Source organism: Aethalodelphis obliquidens, unplaced genomic scaffold, assembly GCF_003676395.1.
Source record: "Aethalodelphis obliquidens isolate GAN/ISIS:26980383/991018 unplaced genomic scaffold, ASM367639v1 scaffold6, whole genome shotgun sequence".
Classification (NCBI taxonomy): Eukaryota; Metazoa; Chordata; class Mammalia; order Artiodactyla; family Delphinidae; genus Aethalodelphis; species Aethalodelphis obliquidens.
Window position 1 is genome coordinate 63,726,118 of NW_020837950.1, and position 26,236 is coordinate 63,752,353.

Here is a 26,236-nt window from a genome sequence, read left to right on the forward strand (position 1 = left end):
CAGTGATTCTTTGCCATTCATTTGCCATTTAGTTATGAGGCTGAGCATGTGATAAGAAGCAAGGATGTCTGGTGAAGTCAGCTGTAGGGTGGACTTCAGTCGACAAGGAAAATCTGGTGCTGGAGGCTGGTTTGGAGCCCTCTTGAGCATCACAGTCAGGGCCTGGGATATGACTGAAAAGGGGTATTATATTTTTCTTCCAAGAAACACCATGTTAGATTAACGGTGAATCATGTTACTGATTTTCTCCGAAGATACCCCTTCATTGTGTCAGGCTAAGATTCAAGAACATTTCCCTCTTTTTCAAAGCTCACTTCCAACACTTCAAAAATAAGATGTGCCATTTTGTATATTCAGCGTGTCAGTTGCTCAGTGTGTGTGTGTGTATGTGTGTTAGTCACAGATCTTGCAGTTGCACGTGATAAAGATGCAGTCAAACTTAAGAGACCAAAAGGAGAATTTATCATCTCACGTAATTGGCTGTGGAGGAGAGCTGTCTAAGGAATAAACCTTACTTAGGCACCACTGGGTTCTGGGCTTCAAACAACGTTATGAGGCCACTCCTTTCACTTTCCTCAGAGTTGGCTTCATTTTCAGGCAGTCTCCCCGCATACTGTGGCAAAGATATCAGGCCAGTACTAGCTCTAGGCTTCTATTTTCCTCACACTGACTGTCCTAGTGAAAAGAGAGTCTGTTATCCAACTGTTCAAGAAAAAGTCCAGGGCAGGGCTCTGATTCCTCAGCATGTCTGCATCTCTTAACCATCAATGTGGCTAGGGAGACGGGGTTCTTTGATAACCAAAGACTAGCTCATCTGCCTGATTTTGTATTGGTGATGAAAGGATTTCCCACAAGGAAGAACTGTTCAGTTAGCTGAAGAGAGGTGAAAAGAAAGCATCATGGGAAGTCAGTAATTCTGCATTGCTTAGAAGATAAAGGGTATGCATGTGAAAGTAACTATTTGAAAGTGGAATTCTGGACTAAAATAGAAGGACATGTCTTCATCAGAGTTTAATACAAGCAAACAAAAAACATACCCAATCTTTCAGTAGAGTATCCTTTTGTATACTTAGTTGGGAAGTTCTCATTCCAATAAATTTTGCATATAATCAAACCACTTTTATCTCTCCTGCAGTTAATTGAAACAGAAGCATACATCATTGTTATGACACCTATAGGTAATTTCTATAATGCATATTATTGATTGGGTTTTCTAAATCTGCTTTTACACCTTAAAGCTGAGTACAAAGGTGATTCTGACAACAATGGGAATAAAATCCTTTAAAAGCAATCTCTTGGTCACACATTATTTTATTGTAATGGGATTCTCTTCATATCAATATATTTCTGTAAATCGCCTTCTCAGTTCACATGATCAAAAGAAAATAGAAGGCAAATATAGTCCCCCAGTAGTTATTAGCACATAAATAATTGTATTTGAAAACAGAAGGCAAGAAAGAGACATGCTGTTTTCTTACCATTTCAATGCCTTTGGACTCTATAAACTTGTTGGGTATTATACACATAACAAGATTAACTTCAATTCATACATCTCTGATTTGTTATTTTTCTATACAATAGATGAATAAAAACATTATTTTAGACATATAAACATACACATATAGTGGCGCACTGTTAACATATGCTTGTGTGTATACAGACACACACACACACACACACACACACACACACGCCATGCACGTGTTGAGCGTTGTCACGCATTCTCAGCCCAGGAGAGGTGGTGCAGCAGGCAGAAGGTATCCGTTTGGCCACTGAGCATTAGAGTTGTGCTGCAAACGCTCTCAGCCGAATAGCACTTTTCTAGACACTGAGCAGAGAGTATTCTCCGATGCATTGTTTTCCCACTACAGCTCTCTGTCATTTATTTTGTTCTCTGAAAAACATCCCTGACCCAAAATGAAAACACATCAAGAAATAAAATAAGGTGTAAATTTGATAGTGCAAATCTGTCCAACGATGCACAGAAAAGGTTTGACTGAGGTGTAAGGTAACTTGAAAGAGACAGTGTAGTCTACTGAGCATGAAATGAGCGGTTGGTGAGTGTTTGATGGCAATCAGTTGGCATTATGAAGGGAATCATAAGCAGCATTATAGACTGGTGAATAAAATAACAATTATTTACATAATAGACGGAAGAAATACCAGAGGCATGTTGTGATTTCAAGGTATTCGAAGAGAATAAAAAAAGATTTCTAGCACCTAGAGGATACCACCACAAGAAACCAACAATGCTATATATGTCACTGAATCAGTATTTCCAGGAAAGCATCCTCTCACCCTGTCAGTTCAAACCCAATTGTTCTTATTTATTTAGAGGGAATTCAGAGATACATGAGTGAAAAGATAAGGAAAAATTATTTCTAAATGTCAGAATATATAACCACAAATCAGAATACTTCTTCTGGCTTATACATAAGCATATGAATACTTATTTCTTAATAATAACTTACATTATTAGTATATGTTTTATAATATATGCAATGCCTTATACCATTACTAAGTGTATGTATTTTTGTGAGCCACTTGATATTTTCAAAACACTGAAGCAGAATTCTTTTCACAGAAAAGCTATTTGTGGATACCTTGTTAAAATGACCATTTGCCTCATTCTTCTTTAATACATTCTTTATAGAAGCTTTGCTGAAAGCAAAGTAAAACTATAAATGAGCTTTTTTTATAATGGTGTTAATTACAGTCACACTGTGTCTTGGTTTAATGCAGCTACAGAAATTCTTTTCAGTGGCAGCAAAAGAGCAAAGAAATGAAAGCAGGGACTCCCTAGTCTGCATTTCCTTTTCCTCCTTTCAATTTTTATGAAAACGAAGTATCACTTTAATCATAACTTTATTATTTATCCTTAATCAAACACAACTGTAATTTCTAATTATTATTCATCTTAATAATTAACGAAATTATATTGGGAGAGTTTCTGTAATATGTACAGACTGCTCTCCAACTGTCCAATATAATTACTAATGAAAAAAGAGCCATAATGAAATGGAATTTCGCAAGTGTTTTGAGTTCACGTGCACACAAGGGGGACGCCGTGGATCACTGGAATTAGCTAATGATAACCTGAGATCAAAGGCGGGGCCCTATGGAGCTCCAGCTTTCAAGGTAGCATAATAAGTCTGAAATGTCAAATGAAATCTTCCAAAAATGAAATTTAAACTACAATAATGGCCCATCCAAACTGTCAAGCTGGCTATCCAAGTGATATGTATATGATTGATGATTTCTAAAGCTCTAAGTGAAATAGTTCTAGACAAAAGGCCAAAAGCAAATTCTTATTTCCAATGACAAAAAAAGTAAATTTACCAGAGCTGTCATGTGGTTTACCTCGTGCCATGCCAGCAACACCCAAAGTAACTGACCTTACCAGGAAACAAAGAAGAAAACAAAAGAAGGATCAGCGAATAAAACTCGTACTGCTTCTACATAACAATCTTAATCAGGAGACTCTCATTCTCCTGTTATCTTACACACACCTGCTTCTAAAGCTCTGAATCTCAGCGTTTAGAGTAGAGGACACCACTGTTTAAAGCATACAAGCACAAAGGTAGAGATACGGCATCCAGCAGAGAATGAAAAGTTGTAAGAGCACACAAAGCTGCCGTAATGGCAGATCCCTGATTATATGCAAGTAATTAGTATAATTCTGATCAGAACAATCCTTTCCCTCTAACAGTTTGTTGGATTTAATGATAATAAGACTTTAAAAAATTCTTAATGTATGTCTCCGACTCTACTGCAAGCATTAAAAATAGAGCTGTGAAGCCTGTGAGCTGAGCAGTCACTGCTTCACTTCTGAGAGAGAGAGGAGGGCAAAAGACGAGCTTAGGGAGGCTGTTTCATTAAAGTCAGAAAGAACTTTAATATAGAAAAATTAGTTCCGTGAAAAATCTTTTTCCATTTCCACTAAATCGGAAACAATTTATACTCTGAAATGAGAATTGAAAGAAGAGAAAAAAAAAAAATCCTTAATTGGTATGGACTTTTCCATTGTGCTTCTGGAATTCTGACCCTTGTACTCTATTGAACCTACTTGTTTCAATTATTCGTTTATTGGTTCTTTCACTCACATATTCATTAGTTATCAATTGATGTATTCTTCATACATTCATTCATACATTCATTTATTTATTTAACATTTTCTGTGTGTTAGGCACCAGGCTATATACATGGACCATGCAGAAGTGTATATGGCATGAGGTCTGCCACCAGAGTACTTAAAGGGACAGACAAATGTGTTACTCAGTACAGGTAATAAAATGTGATACAACTTGGTATGTTAAAGAGGAGAACAGAAGTATTAAAACCTGCCTGTGCTTGTATCGTAGATACAGTCAAGTAAGCTTTCAAAGAGGAAATGTTATTTGAGGATTTCTTATGCTAGTTTGTAATTTACCAGAGAATCTACAAAATCTATACTTAAACAGGAAGAATATTTTGAGGAACATTGACATTTGCAGATAATTAGAAAGGACAAATTTGAGGCTTATTTTCTATTATGTTTCCCCAAATTGCATATTTCAAGCAATAGGTAGTCAGATTTGTATGTAATGAACAAGTAGAACAAGCAAATGGAAATATAATTCTTGAGGAAGCAGTGATTATATTTAAAATTATGTCAGCCTTGACCACAAGGCCAACAATATGAGCGAGGTAGGTTACCAAGAGGGCATCAAACTTCCCTGCATAGTTATTTAATCATTACTAAGCAGGATGTGTTATATGAGAAGGTCAGAGTCTCTGACTTATTAATACAACTGGGAGAGTTGATTTCTTCTAAGTATGCTCAGCGTACTCACATGGGGCCAAAACCTTGAGTGGAAATCCTGAGAAGAAGGCTTTCTGCCAGAGGAGATTCTGGAAGTTAATGATGACCTATGAGATGTCCCTACATGGTAATAATGGGGTGGCATGAAACTGAATTCATAAGAGAAATGCTTCTGCTAAGAAGAAAAAGAGTATGCAAAATTCTAAGGCACTGGGAAATAAATTAGATTCTTGACCGTTATTCTTCAGTCTTGTTATGGAGAAGGATCTTAAAAGCTTAAAATATTTTATTTTTCTGGTCCATTGAGTACTCTTAATTTTGTTATAATTTTTCTGGTACCCAGTAGAACCTTAACTTAACCAATGGTTCCATTTTACAGCTGAACCACTATATTGTCAACATATTACTTTGTCTTTATTTAAAACATGGAAGCAAAACTATACATGGGAGTGTTATTTATCAAAGATCAATTTTACATTTGTATATCTTGCTCTACAAATATAACAAATAGATACTTTCCATGGCACTTTTTCGTTTTCACTAACAGGAAACAGATTGGATTTGGATTCATGTGACATGAAAGTACTTGGATTTTTAGACAGAAAATTTAGTTGAATATTATCTTAGCTTGGGGTTCCCCCAAAGCAGACACTGAAGCAAAGAGTTGTTTTTATTTGCAAACATCATCCCAGGAAGTGGAAGTGAGGAATAGAGAGGGGGAAAAGCCAGGAAGGAGGAAAAGCCAAACAAAGATGGGTTATTAAGGTTCCAGTAGGTTCCCTTGGCACCTCGTGAGAAACCTTATGAAACATGTTTTAGAAGTTTCCACTCAGGTGCAAAAAAGGTGGAAACGTTTATTTATGGGTCCTCATCATTCATTGTTCAATGGTAGTGCTGTAAATTTCTGGGTGGGCACGTTGTGAGATCAAAGTGGGTGCCTGTGGGCTCCCCACACTATAGCTCAGAGAAGCCCAGGAGGAAAGAGTGATGTAGACGGTGCAGGCCTGAGCCAAGGAGTCTGGTGGCTCCCAGGCAAAATAGTGGAAGCCTGTGCAGGGCTGGTGAAGACAGCAGTAGCTGAAATAAGAAGGGCCAAGAATTGGGATGCAAGACGTGCCTAATGCAAACGTTGCCTGTTCTTTAACATAGAAGGAAAACTGTTTACAAAAGCTAAACTGGCAAATTTAGAAGTACTGCAAAACAGATTTTGCAGTGAAATATAGCAGGTAAATATGGCAAAGCTCTAAACTCTGATCATGTCTTCTCATTTTCAATTAATTCCAGTGACCACCTCCTCTTCACCCTGTCCTTAGGGAGCAAACCCAGATTCTTTCATCTCTACCAACATTCCACAAACACTTGCTCCAGAGACCATTTTATATTGTTAAAAATCGTTGAATATCCAAACATGATTGTGTTAATATAGGTTGCACTCATATTAACTGTATTAAGAAATTAAAACAGAAATTGTAATGTGGCTCGAATACATTTAAAAACGAAAACAAGAAACATATAACAAGTTTAACGATGATAATATTTTTATGAAAAATAATGCTGTTTCCCAAAACAACAAAAAATAGTTGGAAACAAGAGTTCCAATGAAACAAGAGTCTCATTTTCCCACAGTCTCTTTACAAATTTCTTTAATGTCAGGATTTATAGAAGACATTTGGTTTCTCATATCTGCTCTGCATTCAGTCAGTTGAGGTATTACATGGTATGTATCCCCTAGAAAATGCCATCATATACTCATGAGAGAATGAAAAAGGCAAATGACATCTTAATATTATTATGAAAATTGTTTTGTCCTTGTAGATTCCCTGGAATAATCTTAGAGACCCCCAGAGGTTTTCAATGCCACTTAGAGGAGCCAGTGGTCTATACATATACATATAGCCCAATCTGCCTCATTTCTTAGTAAACCTTATGGTACTGCCATAGTGAATATTACCATTGCCCACAAGCAGCCTCTAGACTTCTGCATCCAAATGTTCCACCCACCTTCCCGTCTCCCCATCTTTCTTTATACTATTGGTGCTTGTCTAAATCCTCTCAATTCCCTTTAGGAAATTATCCACAATACTTCTATTTAGCAAGCATCATTTTCTTCCTGCATATAACTTATTTTTGTTTTTGCCCCCCTTATTACTTTACTTTAAAGGCTCCGTACCCTCTAACTGATGCTGGTTGGTCAATAAATAGCTGTTGAAAATATGATATGAGTGTTTAGTGTGTTGTTTACCTGTCTTACAGTTTATAGCACGTGGAACAATAAACCTTTCCGTTTTCTCATCTATGCATTTCGTTTCTGGTGACTTTACTATTATAGATTGAGGCTTCAGAAAGCTGTAAAAGAAGACTCACATGTGTAAGTTCATCTGGCTTGCCAAATGATGCAGCTGGATAACACATCTCTTTTGTCCTTATGCCTATCCAATTATTGTTCTATACTACTTAGACCAGACAGTTTTGTTTGACAGAGGTTAAGTGAGGACTGGGGAAGGCAGCCTATTCAATGCAAAGGCAATATTGTACTTTGTAATTAGTAACTACGTATCTCTCACCAGTTGTCAGGGATGGCTGATCTTGGGTTTTTGCAGGAGACTGAAATACTATTGAACTTGTGAGTGAAAGGATTAATTTACACACTGTGGCCCTGCTGATGCATAGTATGGCTCAGACTCTGACGAACATTGTCAGGTAGTTGGTACCTGGTGGCATAGACCAGGGACTACCTGGCAACATAGATTTCCAGTTTTTCCTTATTTGAATAGCTGAAGGTAGCTGAATTTAAAAGGAAGATGACTCTATTGCCCCGTAATTCAAAGATTGCCTTATTATGACCATCTAAGTGTTTATATCTATATTATTTTCTTCCTTCTCATGCACAAGTCCTACAACCTTAGATATATATATATATATATATATATATATATATATATATATATATTCTTAATAACATAGAAAGGGAAATATATTTGTATATATTGTCCCTGTCTGACTGTGAAAGGCCAGTTTTAAAACTTAAAAGCCTTTTAATCAAGAACTAGCTAGACTGAAATTTTGGCATAGCTGAATGCAATAAGCTTGTAAGTGCCACATTTTCCACAAGTGATCTTCCCTGCCTGTACATTAATCCTTCTTACATTCACTTTACACAGAAGGTGCACTTCAGTGAATCTGGATACTAATTAATTTCAAAGCTGTAATGCACAGCAAAGGGATATATCTTTAAAATAACTAGATTAGGGCTTCCCTGGTGGTGCAGTGGTTGAGAGTCCGCCTGCCGTTGCAGGGGACACGGGTTCGTGCCCCGGTCCGGGAAGATCCCACATGCCGCAGAGCGGCTGGGCCCGTAAGCCATGGCTGCTGAGCCTGCGCGTCCGGAGCCTGTGCTCCGCAACGGGAGAGGCCACAACAGTGAGAGGCCTGCGTACCGCAAAAAATAAATAAATTAATTAAATAAAATAAAATAACTGGATTAGTTAGATTAAGTGACAATTCAATAGAAAAGGAACTTTCAAATCCCATTTAAATATAAGATTAAAAGATGCAAATTCATCTGTAGAGAAGTCAGTCTTACTGACTTCAGATACACACAGTGACAGGTCAGAAAAGATATCTCAGTGTTGTTTTGGTTAGTATGTTTGTTTGCGTAGTTCTAAGCATGTGCTGCTCTAGCTTGGGCATTTGGATCCTCTCAGGTCCTTTAATGAAATTTATTCTCTTAAAATATCAATAGACTCACCAAAAAGGATTGTTTTATTCATTTTAAAATACTCCTGATGCAAATATTATGGGAAAGTAGGACTTTGGTGGGGGGTAAAGAGAAACAAGCTGAGAGAAATATAAGCAGTGTTTTATTATTGTCTCTGATTTTCAGTAAATTAACAAATATTTCTTTGTCCCACTCTTTTGCGTTTTTTAGCTTACTGTCTCTAGTATGTCATCTCCCACAATTCAAGTATCTTAGTAAAACCATTGTTCCATTTTTAAACTATTTTTCACTGTCTCTCACCTTTCTTGTATCCTTTCCTTTTAACTCAGCTTTACTCTAATGGTCAACCGTGATAGTTACTCCTTTGTGTATATCATCAACTCCCCTGTCCCTCTTTTACTTGGTTTTACTCTCCTGGCTAAACCACAGCCCTGGTTAAATCCAGTTCTTTACTTTCTCTGTACTTTCCCCTACGCAACAGATATATACACATATGTCTCAATTTAAATGAATAGTAGTTTACCTCAAGAGGCCCTTAGAGAGTTGCAGTAATCATTCTGTATTTCCCAAGTCACTTCCCATTCCAACTCTCCTCAATAAGTATTTCATGTCTTCTTTCTCCTCAGTTCTTCCAATACTTTTTCCATCATCTTTAACCTCAGATTTTACCTTGTAATTAGAAAATGGAAGCTATCAGAAGAGAACTTCCACCAAGGTAGCTACACACCTGCCATACCTGTGCCCATATTCCCTACCTTTCTTCTGATACTACAGATGAGTCGTCTGTGCTCTGAGCTAACACCAAGTACTCTTGTGCACTAGATATCGGCTTTCTTGTCTACTGAATTACAACTGTCTCTTCGCTCATCATATCCTCAGATTTCTTTCTCTATTGGATGACTACCATTCGCACACAAATATGCTGATATTTCTTCTATTTGAAAAGAACCCTTGCTTGATTAGCAAGCTCTGTATTGCTAAAAGCAATGGCCAGTTCTCACCCTTCATCTTATTTTATCCATCAGTAGCATTTGCTCTAGTTGATCACTCTCTCCTCCTTGAAACATTTACTTCCCTTTCTCTTAATTCTTCTTCTGTCTTGATGCCTGTTAGTTTTCAGTCTTCTTTTCTAGGTCTCGAGTACTCTGTCCATGGACTTTTCTCCTCTATACTTTTTCCCTTGGTGATCTAATTCTTTCCTAAGGTTTTAAATCCCATCTCTGCACCCATGGATCCGAAATATATATCTCTGTCTCTGCTGCTGCTGAAAGGTAACTATACAGTATTTCTTGCTGGTGATTAGGAATTCATAACATTAAGACAGATATAACAGAGCTTTCTGGCTGGCAAATACATGGAGAACTGGGGAGAATGGTGCACCTGGAGAGGTCATGGAAGCTCTGTACCCTTTCCCCAGACCTTACCATATGCATCTCTTTTATCTGGGTGTTCCTCAGTTATAAAAGTTAAATCTCAGAGTCATATTCTAGAAGATGTACCATAGCCTTGAGAGACCAGGATGCTGATAATTTAGACCATTCTGCAGGTGCTATCAGAGGATGGGCAGCAAGAGTTGCTCACATTGTCATAGGGAAAATGGACAGGTAGGAGCCAGGGTCTTTTACTGAAAGTATGATGAGAAATGCTAACATCCTTACAAGTACTGCATGCAGTTCTTGAGTTTGTAACACAAGTGAGTAGTCTTAAGTAAAGTCTTAAGTCTTAAGTAAAAACTCTTTGGATGTGTTTGATGATAATCAATTTTTGGAAATATCGAAGAATATCTTTGATGCAATTCATGATATAAAATGTTCAGTCATGGTTATTTGAACCCCAGAGGAACTGGAGGATGTTTCTGACCTGGAAGGGGATCACGAGGTCTACAGTTACACCAGCATTCAGCATTCACACCGAAGGGAAAACTGACGGAGCTAAGATGACTCAAACACCTGAGGCAGAAAAGGAAAAAAGTGCTGAGCAAGTTGCTGATTTCAAGAAATTGAAGAGTAAGCTGTATGTTGAGATTGAGATATGGACGATACAAGCAATGATATTGTTCTGACCAAGAAATTGTGTATGATCATAATGGAGATGACAGACTTCGCAAGGGGCAAAGGACTACCAAAGCATGCAACTGATGTGATCTGTGCAGCTAAAATGATATCAGAATCAGTGTCAAGGATGGATGTCCTCTCTTGGCAGGTTGCCAACCAGTTTCCAGATCCATCATGCAAACAGTACTTGTTGGATTACTGGAACAGATGAAGTTCTACTATCACCAAATGAAAGTCGGCAGTCAAGTTAAAGCTGAGATCTACAACCTAGGAGGGAGAGCTAATCATGGCAGCTTTGGACAGTGTCACCTCCCTGATCCAAGCAGTCAAAAATTTAACGAACACTGTAGTTCAAACCATGAAGATGTCTACATTGCCTCAACCAACATTATCTGAATTCAGAGTCCTGCTGGGCCCTGGCACCCAGTTGTGATGCAGAGAATGAAGGCCCTGAAAAAATAATTAAATAAAAATCCTTGATTAAAAGAGAGAAGCCAGAGTAAATGTGTGCAGCTGTTGGATGAGACTCAGCAAAGAAAAATGTCTACCCAGTGCAAGGAATGAGTGAATTTAGAGGAAGACATATCTACTGAAACAACTCTTCGACTCTAGTCCCTTTATTACAAAACCCTGGCTAAACTTACTACTTTTTTTTGCATTTGATTAGTTCTGCAGGTTCACCGACTCTTAGAGTTTAACCCTCAAATAACATGAACCATTGCAAGCTGAACCAAAATGAACAATGTATATTTGGGATCATGTCATTGTCATCTCTGTATGGTCAGCACCTAGTAAATAATCAGTATATGCTTGTGGAATGAATGAAACCTTTCAGATGTTGTTCAGCCTTTCCCATCACAGAGAATTTTTTACATTCATTGCAGAACGGACATAGGAGACTCAAGTGAGTCATCTGTAATAACTTAAGTACACTGGCCCTTCTCATTTTGAATTAAAACATTGACAGGAGCTCTTGAGTTGGTTTTCAATGGAAACAAAGACTTCATTAAATGGTTTCCCATTTAATCTCCAGGCTTTCTTTACCTGACCTAACCTGGCAGACATGTGTGCTTCCTGCTGTAGGAAAAAGAAAAAGAATCAGTCTCTAGATATCTGTACCTATTGTCAACTGATTGGGTTAACAACCATCAGAAATTAACCAAGCTTGAGCAGTCAAGCAACTTCCTGGATTTTGAAAGTCAGCCTTGATTACAAACAAAGCAATTTATTAACATTACAAAGGTTACAATGAGTTTTGATGGAACAGATATGCCTTTTAAAGTTCCACTGTGTTCAGCAGTTCTGCATGTTGAGTATTGGGTTTAAATGGGTTCACCAGAATATATATGTGAAGGAAGAGTTATCACCCACTGGGGAAATGGGGCATCTAACTATATATATCCCTGAGTGAGTTATGATAACAGAAGTGTAAGGAGTTCCACATGACTCTAAAACTCCATCTGTGTCAGGTTGCAGTTGTAATTAAAAGGAAAAGACCACTCTGAAAAAGCTTTCGGCATTGAATAAAATATAACAGTGAATTGTACTGTTGAACTATGAAGTAGAGTTCATGGCAATGAGCTGGAGTGATTTTAATAACGTTCTTTCAAATAAAAGTCACTGAATTTAAAAAAACACATACAATATGATTACTTTTTATTTCCTTTCTCCCACATATGTTTATGTAGTTCAGAGTCATTGCTGTTAATGCGCTGTGTTTTATTTTCCCTGTCAACTCTAGGGACACTGATGTTTCTTTTTTTATTTTTCTGGGATATCTGGCTCAGGGAAGGGAAGAGAGAGTAGTGGGAAAGAACAGAGGAGCAAAAGAGAGAAATTAAAGGAGGCTCTTGGTCAATTTTAGGAACTGAATAATTGCTCTGGTAAAAAGAGGAGAGATGTTTGACACTTGTTTTGACCAATGATTTCATATAGTCACAGTTAATAGGGAGAAAACATCCACAGACAATTCTAAAAGGGTACAAAGTTATGAAATTTCAACATTACTAAGCATATTCGTGCACACAGGTTAGTCAAACAACGATGGGACAGAGATCATTTGATTACAATAACATGCTCATATCTTTAATTTACTTACATATTACAAAGTAATAAAAGTCTATGATGTTTTATTTTCTTACAGAGAAAAGATATTAGTTCACGCTCTCACATTTTCCAAGCCGCTTTAGGGGCCTTTGGACAGTTCTATCACAATTCTCATAGTTTTAATTCCTCTTTGAGGGGGAGGGAATTTAAGATTTAGTGAGCGGACCCATCCTCTAGGCTACTCTGTTTCCCTGTTTTGCTCTGCTTATGATGATGAGTTGAACTACTCTGGCCTTTTTTCCTAGTGTGCTGTCATAGACAGCCATTCATACAATCAGTGAGCCTCTTCCAGTGGTTTTCCTGCCTTATTGACCAGCCCAGATAGTTCCTCAGTACTGCCGCACCAGCACCAATGCTAATTCCGATCCTGTACTCTTCATCAACTCATTGCTGCCTCTGTCAAGGTGCCACTCAGGCTGTGTCACTGGATTCTTTCTGGGTGTCCACCAGATTCCAGTGAGCTGAGAAACAGGGCCTCTCCATGGCATATCTTTTCTATTCTCCTCACTATTGCTCTCCTGTGAGTGAGAAAGGGCTGAACTTGGTAAATAATTGATTTGCCCAAAACAAGTCCTTGACTGCCGTTCTGACTCAATACTATTCTGTAGTCACTCTTTACTAGAAGTTTTGCCTAAACTCCTCTCACTACTAAAATGAAATTTTTCCTCTAATTCTATTTTCTTCTATAATTGTCCTGGGCTTATAATCCCAGTTTCCCTTAGCACGTATCCACTACCTGTATTTATTCCTTCAAATGTCCCAAGGTCCAGAGCATATCTGGACATTATGTTTATTTAATATAAGTAGTAAAATACCATCACAGGCTAGGTAGCTAAAAGAAGGTATGTTGAATTTGGATTCATAAAAATCTGTATTCCAGCTCTACTGTTTACTAGCTGCATATATTTGAGCAATTTTTAAACCCTCTGTGATATCCCAATTCAGTATCTGCAGAGTATCCCCAAAAGTGGATATTAAGGTTGATTTTATAGGACTGTTGTAAGGATTACATAAAAATCACATAGCCAGCATTTGGCAAATGGTAATTGTTAAAAATTTTTATTGTACAATAATAAAAGTAAAATTAATTTTTACTACATCATTGTTACATATTTTAAAAGTAGATATTTTAAAAGTAGGTGTTTCATTCAGACTTGGTTCCTCAGTCTTTCTCCATTGAGCCTGATTTTATTCAACTTTATCTTGACAGATGTTTGATTTGGTTCCTTCTTCCTCTGTTTCAGGATAGTAAATTACCCTTTTTCGTGTTACTTATAAAAATCTGTACCAGCGGCATAGTATTTGTAAACTTTATACTAAAACTTGTTAGCCTTTTATCTTCTCATGCAGGAAAACTTCTCATATTTATAAATATGATATTAATTGTTTTTTGTAAGACGTTTTCTATCTCTAAAAGTAATGCACACTATTGCAGAAATTTAAAAAATTGCTTACATGCGCAAAGAAGAACGTAAAACCATTCACAGACCAACTAAACAGAGGCAATCAGTTAAGAATTTGACATAAAGACATCTGTAAAAAATGAATAAATTTAATCAAAATGTGAGCCTACTATACATACTATTTCATAACCACCCCCTTTTTAAAAACTTGTTAATAAAGAGTGATACCTCACTTTAGGAGAAAACTCCCACAGTATCATTTTAATGAATACATGATATTCATAAAACGGATATAGCGTAATTTATTTAACCACACTTATATTGCAGGATTGGCTATTTTCCATTTTTGTTATAATAAACAATGCTACAATGAACATTATATACATAAATCTGTATGCACGTCCTTAATTATTTCTTTAGGATAAATTACTAGAAACAAAATTGCTGTGTCAAAGCATATGCATGTTTTATTTATTTATTGTAACCTAGTTTTAAATCGTAGAGTAATAAAGGCACTTTGGAAAAAGTTAGTCAGTACTGAAACATTAAAAAAATGATTAGTAAAAGTGTACTGTCACCCAGTATCCCACTTTAGCGATAAACACTATTATTAACACATTTAATTTTAAAAATTTTTTCCACAATTTGTTCTTGATATTCAAGCATATTTAAACATACACACTTATATTTGTTAACATACAGGGGTTCATTATACATATGCTTTTTTGTATCCTTACTTTTTTACTTAAGGTACTTGAAAAATATTTACAGGAAAATCATTTTGCCTCTTTCTTTTAACCTATTGCATAGTATTTCATAACACAGTATTTAATAGTATTTCATAACATGGGTGTACAGTATTTTATGTAACCAATCCTCTCTTAATAAACATTTAGGTTACTATTTTTGCCCTTATAATCAGTGTTATAATGGCCCTGTAAAATTGTCTGTAAACTTTGATAGTAGGATGGATTTCTATAAATGGAAGTGATGAGTCAAATAATGTGTATTGTTTAAACTTTGGTAGTGTAATTAAGTATTTAGTGGCATTTTCTTATTCAAATCAGTATTGCTATTTTCTTGAAATACTATTTCTGAGATACAGTGTAAATAAAACAATGCATTTGAAGTAAAAAATTATCTTCTCAGAATATTAGACAGTTTTAGTATTCTTTTCATATAACTAACACACTCCATTTGGAGACTTCAGAGAAGTAATTCTAAAACTTAATGGTAAACAGATATATTCACTTTAAATTAAAAATATTGAAAATTGCACTGTTTTTCAAGATACTTTTGAATTTACAAATTATACGGTGTTATTTAATCATTTAATGCTAGACCATCACAGCTTTTTACCCACTACCACTTTTTTTTTTTACAGTTACATTTACATTACATAAACTACTATGGACATCAGGCAACTATCTGCTTAATTTTGTTCATCCATTTAACAAATATTTAATAAGTGTCTACTCTATGCAAAATCTCATACTAGTTGTTAGGGCTGTGACAATAGACCAAAACACAAAAATTCTTGATTATTCATGGTATTTACATTCTACTGGGGGAAGACAAATTGAACAAGTAAAGTATAGATTGTGAAAGATAGAATTCCATGCTAAGATAACAGATATACTAGGTACACTAGATAATTCAGAAGTATTTTTAAATTTTATGCTATGAATTATATGAGTGGCCACAACATACATATGACTTAAAATGATTATGTCTAACAGCACAATGACTTTTGAATGAGCCCTAATCCTGGACAGCATGTGTTTCATCCTTGTATCTTTCTGGGCACTCTCAACAATTAATAGAACAACTATATAGACACACAGTAATTATACAGAAGAACTGAACAACACCATCAACCAACAGGTTCTAATCAACATTTATAGAACATTCCACCCAATAACAGAAGAGTATACATTCTTTTTGATAAAGGTACAAAAGCAATTTAATAGAGGAAAGATATCCCTTTCAAAACATAGTTGCTAAAGCAAGAGGACATTTATAGGTGAAAAAATAAACTTGAACTAAATTTTATACCTTATACAAAAAAAAATTACCTTAAAATGGGTCATAAATTTAAAATATAAAATGTGAAACTATGCAACATTAAAAAAAAAGGAGTCAAATCCTTGGGATCTAGGGCTAGGCCCTTGCTATGAAAAAACATGATCTATAAAAGGAAAAACTGGTAAATTGGGCTTAAAATTTTTTAAACCTTTTTCTCTACAAGAGACCATGTTATGAGTGTGAAAAGGTAAGCTATATATCATGAGAAAGTATTTGTAAGCCACAAATTAAACAAAGGGCTGGTATCTAGAATACATAAAGTACCCTCAAAGCTCAACAGTTAAAAATTAAACAACCCAATTAGAAAATGGACAAACGTAAACATTTCACTGAAGAGGGCATACAGATTTCAAATTAACACAAGAAAAGATGTTAAACATCATTAGCTATTAGGGAAATGCAGTTTAAAAACCACAGTGAGACTATACTACAAAGCTACAGTAATCAAGACAGTATGGTACTGGCACAAAAACAGAAATATAGATCAATGGTACAGGATAGAAAGCCCAGAGATAAACCCACTCACCTATAGTCACCCAATCTATGACAAAGGAGACAAGAATATACAATGAGAAAACAGCCTCTTCAATAAGTGGTGCTGGGAAAACTGGACAGCTACATGTAAAAGAATGAAATCAGAGCACTACCTGACACCATATGCAAAAAATAAACTCAAAATGGATTAAAGACCTATATGTAAGACTGGACACTATAAAACTCTTAGAGGAAAACATAGGAAAAACACTCTTTTGACATAAACCACAGCAAGATCTTTCTTGACCCACCTCCTAGAGTAATGAAAATAAAAACAAAAATAAACAAATGGGAACTAATGAAACTTAAAAGCTTTTGCACAGCAAAGGAAGCTATAAACAAGAAGAAAAGACAACCCTCCGAATGGGAGAAAATATTTTCAAATGAAACAACAGAAAAAGGATTAATTTCTAAAATATACAAACAGCTCATGGAGCTCCATATCAAAAAACAAGCCCAAATAAAAAATGGGCAGAAGACCTGAACAGACATTTCACCAAAAAACACATACAGATGGCCAAGAGGCACATGAAAAATGCTCAACATCACTAATCGTTAGAAAAATGCAAATCAAAACTACAGTGAGGTATCACCTCACACCAGTCAGAATGGCCACCATCAAAAAATCTACAAACAATAAATGCTGGAGAGGGTGTGGAGAAAAGGGAACCCACTTGCACTATTGGTAGGAATGTAAATTGATACAACCACTGTGGAGAACAGTATGGAGGTTCCTTAAAAAACTAAAACTAGAACTACCATATGACCCAGCAATCTAAAAACTAAAAACTAAAACTACAACTAGAACTACCATATGACCCAGCAATCCCACTACTGGACATATACCCTGAGAAAACCATAATTCAAAAAGAGTCATGTACCACAATGTTCATTGCAGCACTATTTACAATAGCCAGGACATGGAAACAACCTAAATGTCCATCAACAGATGAATGGATAAAGAAGATGTAGTACATATATACAATGGAATATTACTCAGCCATAAAAAGGAACAAAAATGGGTCATTTGTAGAGATGTGGATGGACCTAGAGTCTGTCATATAGAGTGAAATAAGCCAGAAAGAGAAAAAACAAATATCGTATATTAACGCATGTATGTGGAATCTAGAAAAATGGTAAAAATGAACCAAGTACCAGAACAGGAATAGAGATATAGATGTAGAGAATGTGGACACAGTGCGGGAAGAGGAGGGTGGAATGAATTGGCAGATGAGGTTTGACATAAATACACTACCATGTGTAAAACAGATAGCTAGTGGGAACCTGTGGTGTAGAACAGGGAGCTCAGCTGGGTGCTCTGTGACAACCTAGATTGGTGGTACGCGGAGGGGTGGGAGGGAGGTCCTAGAGGAGGGGATATATACACACATACACGTGATTCACTTTGTTGTATAGCAGAAAATAACACAACATCTTAAAGCAATTATACTCAAATAAAAAAATAATGATAAATTAGAACTCACTTTAATAGAGCATAGAAATATCTTGGAAAAAATAAAATAAAACCACAATAATATATGACTATATACATATTAAAATGGTTTAAAAAATGATGATAACATCAAATAGTGGTGAGGTTGTGGAGAAACTGAGTCATCATTCAACATTACTGGTGAGAATATAGAATGGAACAGCCATTCTGGAAGCCAGCTAGGCAGTTTCTTTAAAAACTAACTATGCAGCTTCCATGTAACCCAGCAATTGTGCTCCTGGGTATTTATCCCAGAAAGACAAAAACTTATGGTCCCACAAAAACCTCTGCAGAAATGCTTATAGTACATTTATTCATAATAGTCCCAAAGTGGAAACAATGCACATGACCTCCAATAGGTGAATAGTTCATTAGACTGTGATACATCCGTACTTGGAATATTACTCAGTAATAAACAAAAGAACATTGATAAAATATAATAATTTTGGTGAATCTTCAGAGAGTTTTGCTGAGTGAAATAAGCCAATCCCCAAGATATATATATAGAATGATTATTTTTGTATAACACTGAGGAATGACAAAATTATAGAAATGGAGAACAGATTAGTAGTTCCCAGGAGTTAAGAAGACAGGGCGGGGAGGTGACTGGTGAGAGAGATGTGGGTGTGACTATGAAAGGGCAACATGAGAGATCCTTGTGGTGACACAAATGCTCTGTATCTTGACTATTTCAATGTCAATATCCCAGTTATGATATTGTACTGTGGTTTTGCAAGATGTTACCTTTGGGGGAAAATGGTAAAGGTAAATGGGATCTCTTAGTGTTATTTCTTACAACTGCATGGGAATTTACAGTTATCTAAAAATTTTATTAAAAGTTTGATTTTTATAAAAACCAAGACAAATGGGACCTAATTAAACTTAAAAGCTTCTGTACAACAAAGGAAACCATATTTTGTAGTTTATGTTGGAATTCAGAAATTTCAGATCCCAAGGGGGAAGGGGTGGGTGGGATGAATTGGGAGATGGGGATCGACATATATACACTATTGATACTATGTATAAAACAGATAATGAGAACCTACCATAAAGCACAGGGAACTCTACTCAGTGTTCCGCGATGACCTAAATGGGAAGGAAATCCAAAAAAGAGAGGATATATGTAGGCGTATAGCTGATTCACTCTGCTGTACAGTAGAATCTAACACAACATTGTAAAGCAACTCTACTCCTATAAAAATAAAAAACAAAACAAAATTCACAACATTAATGTCCTATATAATATCACTTTAAATGCACTCAAATTTCATAAGTGTTAAAAGTACTAGTGTTTGCAAGTTGTATAATTTAGTCTCTTTTTCAGCATATCCTTTCTTAATGAACGTTTGCATCTGGCACCACTATTTTCTGCTTATTTGAACCCACCCATTCAATTATTATGTATTATTTCACATTACCTTTCCTTCCAACAATATACGTTCATTTTACCATGCAGGATTTTTATTCCTCATTTTTATTTTTAAAAACAGAGTATGTTAAGGGCTTCCCTGGTGGCGCAGTGGTTGAGAGTCCGCCTGCCGATGCAGGGGACACGGGCTCGTGCCCCGGTCTGGGAAGATCCCACATGCCGCGGAGCGGCTAGGCCCGTGAGCCATGGCCGCTGAGCCTGCGCATCCAGAGCCTGTGCTCCGCAACAGGAGAGGCCACAACAGTGAGAGGCCCGCGTACCACAAAAAAAAAAACAACAGAGTATGTTAAGTATATGCTTGTCTTGAATATATTTTCTGAAATTTCTTAATTTCAATATAAACTACAAAATAGTAATAGCAGAGTTAATCTATGAGTTAGTAAAATTATTTTGTCAATGAATAGTAGAATGAGGAATGTATAATGTATTAAATGTACCCGAAGCATTTTTCAATAGGAAAAGAAAATTAAAACACTTTGAACAAATGATGTTTTTGAATGTTTAATGGGATACTCCGTGAACAGTTGGAGTGACTTTCAGTAGTTTGTCAAACAATTAAAGTAATTAAAGTAATTTCCTTATGAGACAATCATATTGGTCATAAAAATATGAAATATGTATTTAAGACATCCTAGACATATACTAATTCAAGCCTATTATGTAAGAACAACAAAAATAGTAGTTATACTAGTATCAGTTACAGTATTTCATTAAGGGAACACAACTTTGTGTAAAAGGAAGTTTGCCTACGGTTTTCAGAGGAAGAGTCGCATGAACTTTGGCAAATATTATTTTGCAAATGCTACTCTTAAGAACAGTACCTGACATTTATAACTAGTCTAAATGATGCAACAAAGGCATTTTTAAGGTTCATGTGCACCTTTTCATATGCAGACTTCGCAGTTCTCTTCAATAATTTAGCTTGTTTGGACACATCTTACTGAATCATGTTTTTTGAATTGAAAATACACATTATCTTGTGAGTCAGTCGAGCATTTGCAGAAAGTTGTACTTTATTCTCTGCTTTACCTGACCCTTTTTTGGGGTTTGGTTTGGCCTCTTCTACTATGGATCAGGTGTTAGATCCTTGGTAGGTAAACGTATTTGTGGACCACATTTATCCGCTTTGGTTTATTTACTTTTGTTATTTACTGTGATTTATTTATTTTGGTCAAATTGAGACAGCGGCTCTTTACAGATATCTGTAAAGTTTGTCCGGTAAATTGGCTGAGAATCTGAGGTCCTAAAACGTGAATACTTACATTTCAGACTATTTCCCTAGATAAAGTAGTCTCTTTCTTGGAAACTTGATTCTGACACCTGTATTCCTCCTTCACTTGACTGTGTCTCATTCTCTTCCTAGTTCAATGGACTCTGCCCTTTAGTTTTCATCTAGGCCTATAATTCCTACAGTGGCCTGACAATACTGAGAACTGACCACTAAAAATATTGGGTAAAATGGGGGGAATACTATCATACACAACTATGGATCACTTAACATTATTGACAAAATAATTACGTATCATAAACATATTCTGTGTAAGACAGAATATGTTAAATTTTCATAAAATTCATGGTCTTTTTGGTGACGTTTCTTAAAACTAAGTTTATAGACAAATCCATAATACTTGCATAGGGCTTATTTTGGTAAAGGTGAAAATTTCAGAGTCAAACTGTGAGTTCATCACCCCCCTCTCTCTCTCATTTAATAGCTACAGAAACTTAAGCAATTTTCATAACCTCGTAGATGGAATAATATACTTAAGCTAATGTTAAGGATATAGTATATGCTCAATAAGTGGTAGTTCTGACTACTATTATTATAACTGTCAGTACAACCACTACCTTTACTACCAGTGGTCCATCCACTACTTCTACTAGAGGAAGGAAAAATAATAAAACTGCAGAAATGCAGAAGATAATTGATGAACATACTGTTTTATGACGGGAAGAGTTATTTAGTTGTTCCAACAGTTGTCCTGTTGATATTTTATGATTCAAAGGATTGAAATGCTCTTTTATCGGATATTGTTAGTCACTTATCCCAATTTTATGGAGCATTTTTATTGCCCTGGCTCAGTAATCCTGGAGATACATTTTCCTTGGGCTATGACAGTTCAAATAGTTAGCAGTTAATGTTGGTCATCATCAAAGGAAATTCCTTTGATTTGGAATGGCATTAGTTTAGTAGATAATCTTGCATGCAATGTGAAATAATGCAAAAAAAGTTTATTTTACCTAAAGTCAGATGAATAGGAGAATTTCAACTGTCGTCTACTGCTTAAAAATAATAGCTTTTGGAAGAAGAGCAGCATTCAAATTCACAGTCAGAAAAAGACAGTGGATATTTGTAATAGATAACATGTTAATTCTTGTACAAAAATCACAAATATTCTGGGTATATTTTAGTGTGTAGTTCAAATGAACTTTGATCCCTGGATATATCTGTTTTTCTAATGTGAACTTTCTTCCTTTGTTTCTTATTGAAAGTGGTTCCAGTTAAAAATAAAATTGCAAATTCAACTTCGAAAGTATTACCATAAGCGGATTCTATCTATTGCAGCATATTCATACCTACATAGAATTTTATTCTATTTACAGAGCTTACTGAATAAACATTTGTTGAATAACTATTGAATTTGAATTGCTATACAAAATGCAGTTCTGTGTACAATGCCATAAGGTAAAGCTGATTGTTATGCGATCTGCTCTCCTTTTCTGCCACCATATGAAGCAGCATTCACTCGACAATTTTATTAACATATATTTTTGTCCCCATGTTCTCAAAGTTAGAATTTAAGCAAACCATCCCAAAAATAAAATTTTAGAAGATGAATTTTGCATGAAATGGAAAGAGATGACTGCAATTCTATAAAGCTATTTCAGTGGTTTTAATTATTCAACCAAATGGAAGTTTTGACTACCAAATTTGCTGAAGGCTATGGCACCTTCAAAGTGTATTTGCCTCCAAGCTGCACTTTAGAGTACAAAAAGAAGCCACAAATAACTAGCTACATGACTATCAGGGTGTGAAATGTCAAATTTAATTTCACAATTGACTCAACAATTTTTGCATTTCTAGGGAAAGAGAGTTAAAGAGCTAAGCGATAGGCAAATATGGCTGGAGATAAACTGTTTCGTGTTTGCAAAACAAGAAGTATGCTTCCCTGTGCAATTCAAACATGAAAGAAAAATTTAAATACTGAGAAATCATATTTGTGCAGTTTTATACCAAATTTTAGAGTATTGTTTATCTCAATTTAAGAATTATTTTCACATTCTCTCCAGGGAATGTAATTAATTAAAATATGACATCGGTAATTATAATTATCTAAATCTTTTAAAATTGAAACTTAATGCAACATACATATTTGAGATAGCTTAGAATCGATGTCATAAAGACAACTGAATAAAACAACAATAACAGATAAAAACTATGTAGCAAGAAGAAGGAGGTCATTATTATAATTGCTACAATGAGTATCTCATTGTGCAATATAATAGAAATTATACTTTATGGAGTTTTCAAAAGAAACTGTAGGAGTATTTTTATGTCTCTTCACTGAATCACTCAATTCACTGCCTTACAAATGTCAAAAGTCAATTGCCAATTAACTTAATGTGCATATATCATTGGGGAGCTAAAATAATTGGGGTCTGGTCACCTAGTATTCTAAACTAGTACAAAGATTGTGCTACCTGGATCCATATTTTTCAGATATTGTTACACAAAAGGATCACCTGGAAAGCTTTAGATGCAAATGCCTGGATCCTGCTCCAAAATATTCTGCCGATTTAACACAGACCAAGAAACTTAAAAAATGACTCTCCAGGAAATTCTGAGGATGTTGACCCAAATGGGAATCTTTTAGGCTATTGATGCAATATATGGTATTTTGTATGTAAGATGCCATCAACTATATGGTGCATTTTTCAGTATTTCTAAGAAAGAAAAAAAAAAAGATGTCAGTTATACAGTCTCATTGATTATAAGATGCATCTTAATTTTAGAGAAGTTAAAATGCATTATTCATCTTGGATTGCTGTCATACTATATCACTAATCTATACCAAACTTTTGACATCATTGGATAGCAGTTGATTCAAAATTAAAAACTCTAATAATCTCTGCTTGAACCAACCAAACTTATTTTATTTATACCTATACTCTATGTCAAGAGCTTTGATAGGCATCTGTTCCTGTTATCTTTTGCTGCATTAAAAAAAAAGACCCCAAAACTCAGGATGCTTAAACAGTAATTTATTATTATTGTACAAGGTTCTCTGACTTGTTTGGGGCTCAGCTGGGCAGTTCTTACTTGATACATCTCACGCAGTTACAGTCAAATGCCGGTTGGAGCTGCAGTCAAAATAATGCTCAGCTGTGCTGGGCTTCCAAGAGTGCTCATTCACAAGACTGGTGGTTTATGCTGGCTGTTGGCTTAAAACTCAGCTGGGGATTTCAGCTTGAGTACCTTCATTGGCCTCTTCATCTGGCTTGGGCTTCATCGCACTTGTTTAGTTTTCTGAGAGGAAGAATTCCAAGAGTGAGTGTTCCAAGAGGCTGAGTCTGAAGCTGCAAGGCTTCTTCTGACCTAACCTCTGCTCATTATGACCATAGAATCGCCTTCTCTGCATTCTGTTGTCAAGAGTGAGTCACAGTCAGCTTACAGTCAAGGGGAGGGGACTACATGAGGGCATGACTAACAGGCAGAATGGTTCATTGGGGCACCATCTTTGGAAACTAGTTATATAGAACCATTACATATTATCTAATTGAATCTTCATTACAAATTCTAGAAGATACTTGTTAGCCAAATAGAGCTGATTCTCTATTCTCTGTGCTGATAACTCTCAGAAATTGACGCATTTCAAGTACAGCAAGCCCTTCGTATAGTCTGTTGGCTTAAATCATGGAAAATTCTTTAAAACGTTCCTCATTCTATAGTCACCTTCTTAAAGGAAGACATTCACTTTTTCAAGCCCATTTGGTCAGATCTTTTTCTTTCTTTTATTTTTTTTTTGCGGTACGCGGGCCTCTCACTGTTGTGGCCTCTCCCGTTGCGGAGCACAGGCTCCGGATGCACAGGCTCAGCGGCCATGGCTCACAGGCCCAGCCGCTCCGCGGCATGTGGGATCTTCCCGGACCGGGGCATGCATCGGCAGGCGGACTCTCAACCACTGCGCCACCAGGGAAGCCCTGGTCAGATCTTGAATGCAGAAAAGTCATTCTGGGTTCACCATTATTCTTCCACCCTTATGCCACATGCTCTCATTCCTTCCTTACTGCACTCTCCTCTCCACCCTTTTCATACAGCTAAGACCAAAGGGGGAAGAAAATCAAGGACCATTTTTTTAATGAAATTAGCATATGCTTGACTGGGAAACTGTAAAAAATACCTATATAGCATATCAACCAATTATTGCTGAGCTCCTGTGTGCCAATTATGTGCTAAGTGCTTATGTTTCCTACCTAATTGAACTTACACAATAAACCAATGAGGCAGACATTATTATCTTCATTTTCATGAGGAAATTGAGGTTGAGAGAGGCAAGGAACTCTCCCAAAACTAAAAACATGTTAGAGAATTATATCAGATTGTGTCTACCTGGACACTTATATCCATCTATCTCATAATGAATATTTGGGTTTTGGCTCAGTTGATGCTAAAGCATTCTTTCTCTCAGTAATTATTCAACATTTCCAGTTGCTTCCTAAGGCAGTTCTTGATTTATGATAATAAATTGTTATCGTCAGATTAGAGGAGGAGATTGTCTTCCCATTGCTGCTGTGATAGAGAAAATGTACACAGCTTCTCTCAATGCCACGTCAGCTTGTCTAAATCATCTTAAAAAGGGAGATAGAATTTAGCTTTGTTTTGTGCAGCTTAAGAAGGGATTTTGATGTACTAGTATTCTATTCTTACCCATTCTGACATGTTATAATGTTGCAATCTTAGAAACAATATTACATGTCAATATAATAGGAATTATGGTGAAATCTGAGCTGACCTCAAAGATAATACTACCTAGAAAGTCAAAGACTGATCAGTAAATTACTGCTACAAGTTTTTAACTATGTTTTTCTGGAGTTGCCCTATATTTGCTTGCTTCTCATTGCAGCTTTGCACTTTCATAGGTGTAAGAAAAGTGATATTGAATTTGGATGGAATATTCTGCAGAGAGTCAGGTGTGTGGTTTCAGGATAAGAGAGAGTTGGCCTTCTTAAGAAATTTACTGGGGAAAAATTCAATTCCTTTCTGGACAGTGTCAGTTTGTCTTCCAATTAAGCTGAACTTCTTTACACATTGGTCAATCAGGTGATCAACTATGACTCTCTCTCTCTTTGTGGTAATCTGTAAGCCCATATAACATCCCCAGTATTTTGTTTTTAGGTCCTATGGGCAAAAAATATCCAGTCTCAATCTAAAAGGTAACTGCCTGAGATTTGGAGCTGACTTAGAATTATGAGCTGTTTTCCTCCAGGTCCTCATTCAGCAAACACTATTTCTAGCACAGCCACCAGGTGTGAACAACGATCACCTCTGCCATCAAAGGGTCTTGCCATCTAGGGGAAATACAGACAAATAAGCAATCAAATTATGGGAGGGTTAG

At 36.0% G+C, this 26,236-nt stretch overlaps 1 pseudogene; it reads left to right on the forward strand.

The window, feature by feature from the left end:
• Window positions 1–64: 64 nt before the first annotated feature.
• Window positions 65–11,166, forward strand: LOC113619280 (catenin alpha-3 pseudogene; annotated as a pseudogene).
• Window positions 11,167–26,236: the final 15,070 nt, after the last annotated feature.